This window comes from Phyllobates terribilis, unplaced genomic scaffold (assembly GCF_046119375.1).
Source record: "Phyllobates terribilis strain yellow unplaced genomic scaffold, ASM4611937v1 Scaffold_11__3_contigs__length_659146591, whole genome shotgun sequence".
Taxonomy (NCBI): domain Eukaryota; kingdom Metazoa; phylum Chordata; class Amphibia; order Anura; family Dendrobatidae; genus Phyllobates; species Phyllobates terribilis.
The window spans coordinates 644,431,206-644,437,734 of record NW_027362771.1 but is presented as its reverse complement, the minus strand read 5'-3'; positions in this window follow the sequence as shown (position 1 = coordinate 644,437,734).

The window sequence follows — 6,529 nt, the reverse complement described above, 5'->3', positions numbered from 1 at the left end:
CAGGGCCTTCCATATTTTTCTACAGATATGCTTTCAATATTCTATATAATTTGTAGAGAAGCAGGAAGTAAAGTCCTGGACAGCAGGCATGTGTCACCAAGGTGGCTGGCCTCGGTGATGTAAGTCTCGGAAGAAAATACGCCAGGAACAATAGGTCACTGAGAGGATTTTTTTAATGGACCGCATTTTGGGTCCAGGATTTAGGAGCGACCAAAAGATCCTGGGGGAGAAAGGTCACTCCCATACACTCCAGCCCGGGGTTTGCTCGTCTAATAACAGGTAGCTGGGTAGCTCAGCAGCGTCTGAGGTGTTTGGTGAGGGAAAAGACTGTTAATGGTGGACAGTCTCTGCCAGAGCCTGTCAGGTGGATTTACAACTGAATGGGTGAGACTGTTTTGAAATATTTTATCTGCCCAGTGAAAGGACTGTTTTTTGGTATTCATTTTTGTTGGAAAAATGCTGTGGCTTCTTTTCATTTGCGCACTGTGGAAGTTTATGAAGCATAATAAATCTTACACTGTTTGACACCAGAGCCCGGTGCCTGTGTGTACGCTGCCAGCTGCCTGAGAGCTTGAATCCCTACAGTTGGTGTGGGGCATGAAGTCCCGAAGAGCACAGTGATTGCAGTGTAAATACTGAATGTCCTGGGCGGTGGTGGCAGCAGCAGCAGGCCCAACAAGAAACTAATAAACCTAAATGTCCTGGGCAGTGGTGGCAGCAGAAATGTCCTGGGCGGTGGTGGCAGCAGCAGCAGCAGGCCCAACAAGAAACTAATAAACCTAAATGTCCTGGGCAGTGGTGGCAGCAGCAATGTCCTGGGCGGTGGTGGCAGCAGCAGCAGCAGGCCCAACAAGAAACTAATAAACCTAAATGTCCTGGGCAGTGGTGGCAGCAGCAATGTCCTGGGCGGTGGTGGCAGCAGCAGGCCCAACAAGAAACTAATAAACCTAAATGTCCTGGGCAGTGGTGGCAGCAGAAATGTCCCGGGCAGTGGTGGCAGCAGCAGCAGCAGGCCCAACAAGAAACTAATAAACCTAAATATCCTGGGCAGTGGTGGCAGCAGCAATGTCCTGGGCGGTGGTGGCAGCAGCAGCAGCAGGCCCAACAAGAAACTAATAAACCTAAATGTCCTGGGCAGTGGTGGCAGCAGCAATGTCCTGGGCGGTGGTGGCAGCAGCAGGCCCAACAAGAAACTAATAAACCTAAATGTCCTGGGCAGTGGTGGCAGCAGCAATGTCCTGGGCGGTGGTGGCAGCAGCAGGCCCAACAAGACACTAATAAACCTAAATGTCCTGGGCAGTGGTGGCAGCAGCAATGTCCTGGGCAGTGGTGGCAGCAGCAGCAGCAGGCCCAACAAGAAACTAATAAACCTAATAAACTACTGATCCAGCAGCTTCAACAACAACAACAGCAACAATTTCAGCAACAGTTTCCACAGCAGCATCAGATGGCTTTTTGGCAGAAACTGCTCGGCCCAAGGAGATGGCACCTCCCACCAGTCAAGGTGACAGTAACCGCGTGAGGCGCGTAGTACGGGAGGCATTGCAGAAAATGACTGGAGGACGACGTTGAGGCTTTCCTGACTATCTTTGAGAGGGTGGCAAAGAGGAAGACACTAACCCTAGAGCAATGGAATCAGCACATATAGCAGCCCGTTGTCCTACAGCCTCAGAGCCGTACCTCAGAGGGACCTCAGATGTGCAGATGTTGGTGAATGGCATGACTAACTAGACTCAGGGAATTTGTGGACCATGGTAACAGCCATACTACCGCATGTGCTAGTCCCCAGGAAAGGGGGTAGCAGTAAGGTCTAACCATGGGGACGCCAAAAACTATTTCCATTGCCCGGGTCGGCATATGACTGTGGTTCCATGTCTCACGAAGTGGGAGTTGTCAAGAACATATTGCATGCTGTGAATGTCAGAATAGACTTTCTGTTTTTCTGGGACTTGTGGGGGAAAGCTGTAGCGCGTGGTACCAAGTTTCGGCTAAAGTAACCACATCATGTAATGCAACCAATGATTTTCCTTTTACTGTACTCGCTGGTAATGAGGATGAGTAACCATCCCCCGAAGCCAATATCCCTGACCTATGGACACATAGTTGATGGGAGGTATGTATCACAGAGGTGGTTGTCTTCTGTGATGTAAACATGGAGTAATGCTCTAGTGCAGAGGTCCCCACTCCCCAACCTTTCGGACCTTGGGAGCCACATTCAGCTTTGAAAGAGGGTCGCAAACCATATCCAGCTTTGAGAGAGGGTCGTGAGCCACATCCAGCTCCTGCCCCACTCTCAGTAGTGACACGCAAAGCCCCCATTACTGGTATAATGACAGCTAAAGCTTTTCCACTGAAATCACACCAAGGCAGTATGCTAAGCTCCAAGGTTTGCTATCTTATCTCCATTCAGACCTGCTCTTCTGTGCAAGGCTACACACAAAAGTCACCATGTAGAGATCAACTCTTTTAATAGCTGTTTCTACACATGGTGCTAATGCACCAAGCTGGCAGACAGCCGTGAGCCACGCATCATAGGCCCGCAAGCCACATTCGGCTCTCGAGCTACAGGTTGGGGACCCCTGCTCTAGTGCATATAGTACTAAGGGGCTTGATTTGTTCATCTGGGTCATTTTTACGGGCAGCCAGAGAGATGGGTGGGTCTGGCTGCCCACATGCCCCACCTCTGGGTGTGGTTCACATGTTAAAATGGAGTCTGTTTGTTTGACACATGGTCTATGTGTGGAGGTAAGAAGGCCTCCAGTGTGAGGTCTCCAGACTGTGCCGGTATACTGGATGCTTTCGGGCCTGTGTGTCCTGGACTGTCTCTAAAGTGACTTTGTTGGAACTGTTTACTTGGTCTTGCATGCACTGAAAGCCCATTAACTTTCCTTTGTGGCATGGTTTATGAAGCACCAATAAACCAGCCTGGACGTTGTGAAGACATGGGGTCTTCCATGGGCATAATACTACTCAGGCAACACAGGGTGAGGGTAAAACAGTGCGGCAATACTTTATTGAACCACCAAATGGACAATGAACACATAGAACAGTCCCAGCAAAATACCTAAGAAGGTACAATATTACACAGTCTCACCCTTCCGCTGGCGGCCTGAGATAGAACAGCTGCGACTTTGGGACTTCCAGGGCCAGCTACCTCAACCAGTGGCTACCTCAACCAGCGGCAAGCTTAGGAAGCTGACAGTCCATCGAGGTACAAGGCCAAGAGACCCGAGGATCCCACCCTGGCCTCTCTGAGAGTTTCCATGGAGCCAGATGGCCGGCTGGTCCCAATCTAGCTTCTTCGAATGTCTGCATGGGTTCCAGGCGACCGGAGGGTCCCACCTGGCAACCCCAAACAACATATCCATGTGGCCAGGTGACTTCATCATCCCAACCTGGTCTCCCCAAATGTATCAATGGGCTCTCTGACGGTCAATGGAGCAGATCCGTATCTTTCCAGTTGTAGCGCCGGCGTCCCTGCCCTCTGCTAGGCAGGGACGCTGTTCCCCTCACCTCCCTGCTCCGTGCCCGGCGTCCTCCTCCCGCTCTGCTGGCAGCGCGCGCTCCTTCCCGGCCACTGTGCTTAGGGCGCGCGCACGCGCTCTCCCTCCCTCTTAAAGGGGCCGCGCGCGCCGTCCTAAGGAGTCCCCGGCCAATGGCCGGAGGACTTCACCATATATAAGGCACCTCCTCCAAAATGGAGGTGCCCGAGCAATGTTGTTGCACTGTTCTACTCTGCTTCAGCCCTCAGGTCCCGTTGCCAGTTACCTGCCAGTTACCTGCCTGATTCCTGCCAGAGTCCTGCCAGTTTGCTGTCTGTTTCCTGCCAGTTATTCCTGCTACCTGCTTGCTAGCCTGAGGTCCGACGGTCTGCCTTACTACTCCTGTCAGTCTGTCTATGGACCAGCTTGCCCGCTCACCTGGGAGCGCCACTCCGCTACCTGCCTGCTTGCCTGCCCGGAGGCTCCGCCATCACGTGCTGTGACCACCAGCTATTCCAGAGACTTTTGCCCGCTCACCTGGGAGCGCTTCTCCGCTACCTGCCTGCTTGCCTGCCCGGAGGCTCCGCCGTCACGTGCTGTGACCACCAGCTATTCCAGAGACTCTTGCCCGCTCACCTGGGAGTGCTTCTCCGCTACCTGCCTGCTTGCCTACCTGGAGGCTTCGCCGTCACGTGCTGTGACCACCTGCTATTCCAGAGACTCTCGCTTGCTCACCTGGGAGCACACATCCTCCATCTGCCTTGCTAGCCTACCTGGAGGTTCAGCCATCACAGGTCGTACCAGCCCGTTCACCCAGAGACTGCCCCGGTCACTTGCCGTGACCTCCAGCCCGTTCACCCAGAGACTGCCCCGGTCACCTGCTGTGACTGCCTGCCTGGTCGCCACCCGCTCCCTTACAAGGACCGCCCCCTTGTATAGTAGCTCAGAGGTTCCGCCTCCCAGACCCGTTACAGTTTGCTCGGGCCATGGAACCCGGTGGCACCCAAGCTCCCTCGCTCTCGGACCTCTGTCATGAACTGTCCCGTCAGAGGTCCCAACAGGAGTCCATCCTGGGTCACCTGCGGAATGTCAATTCTCGCCTGGATACTCTGACTGCTCCACCAGCAACCACCGCCAGTGCCATGACTCGCAACCCGGCAGCTCCGCTGCCCACCAATACCATGGTATCCTACCCCGGACCCCGGCTTTCTGCACCTCCTCGCTTCGGAGGCGACTCCGCCCAGGCTCGGGGCTTCATAAATCAATGCACCCTGCACTTTGAACTATTGTCCCACCAGTTTAACTCCGACCGGGCCAAAATTGCCTTCATCATGTCCCATCTCACCGGGGAGGCCCTGGCCTGGCTAAATCCTCTATGGGAGAGAGGAGACCCCCTGGTATCCGACTTGCCTGCCTTCCTCACGGCTTTCCGGAAAGTCTTCGACGAACCCGGACGGAAGACCTCATCCGCATCATCTCTGCTACGCCTCCGTCAGGGAAGTCTCACCGTGGGCCAATATGCCATACGGTTCCGTACCCTTGCCTCGGAGCTGGCCTGGGATAACGACGCTCTGGTATCCGTCTTCTGGGAGGGTCTGTCCGGCCGTATTAAAGATGAACTTGCCGGTCGGGACATTCCTACCACTCTCGATGACCTAATAACTCTTGCCACCCGGATTGACCTACGGTTCCAGGAGCGTGCCAAAGAGGTCACCCGTGAGAGGAGGTTTCCACGTCTAGCTCCTACCTTTCAGAAACCCGTCACTCCCTCCATCTCTCCCCAGGTACACTCTCCTGAGTCTATGCAGGTCGACCAGACCAAGATGGTCAAAACCCGTCAGGACTTACGCCGTGCCGAGGGGAGCTGCTTCTACTGTGGCAGTAAGGAGCACCGGATCCGTGCCTGCCCAGAGAGGTCGGGAAACGCCTGTGTCTAGGTTCGCTCAGAGAGGTCGACCTAGACAAGAATAAATCCTCTCCATCTCTGCTGCTGTCAATTTCAATCGTCTGCGGGGAGAACCGTTATTTCGAACTAGCCCAACTGGACTCTGGAGCAGCCGGGAATCTTATTTCACAGTCCCTGGTAGAGAAATACCGCATCCCCACCAAACCTCTGGCTGTACCCTTGTCTGTTGCTGCCGTGGATGGGGGTCTCTTACCACGCCCCATCCAACTCATCACCGAATCCATTACTCTACAGGTGGGAATGCTGCATTCTGAGAGTATCTCCTTTCATGTTCTGCCTGGACTCTCTCACGCCCTCTTGCTAGGTCTACCTTGGCTTCAGAGACATGCACCCGTGCTTGACTGGCAGACCGGAGAAGTCCTTCGCTGGGGACAGGACTGCCATAAGACCTGTCTGGTTCCCGTCCATCCCGTCCGTCCTTCTCCTACCCCAGCTAATCTACCTGGACTTCCGATTCCTTATTGGTCTTATGCTGATGTCTTTAATAAAAAGGAAGCAGAGACACTACCCCCTCATAGACCATACGACTGCCCTATCGACCTGTTACCCGGTACTACTCCTCCCCGTGGGCGTATTTATCCATTATCCGCTGCAGAGACCCGGTCGATGTTCGAATATATTGAGGAGAATCTGGCCAGGAGATTCATCCGGAAATCTACCTCCCCGGCGGGAGCAGGCTTCTTCTTCGTAAAAAAGAAGGACGGCTCTCTCCGTCCCTGTATAGACTATAGAGGCCTTAACCAAATCACGGTGAAGAATAAGTACCCCCTTCCGCTCATTCCGGAGTTATTTGATCGTCTGAGAGGGGCTAGAATCTTCACCAAACTGGACCTCCGTGGGGCGTACAACCTGGTTCGTATCCGTCAGGGGGATGAATGGAAGACGGCATTCAACACCCGGGACGGCCACTATGAATATCTGGTAATGCCCTTTGGTCTCTGTAACGCTCCTGCCGTCTTTCAAGAGTTGGTCAATGACATCTTCCGGGACCTTCTCTACTCCTGCATAGTGGTGTACCTGGACGACATCTTGGTCTTCTCTCCGGATCTCCAGACTCACCGGAGGGACGTTCGTCAGGTCC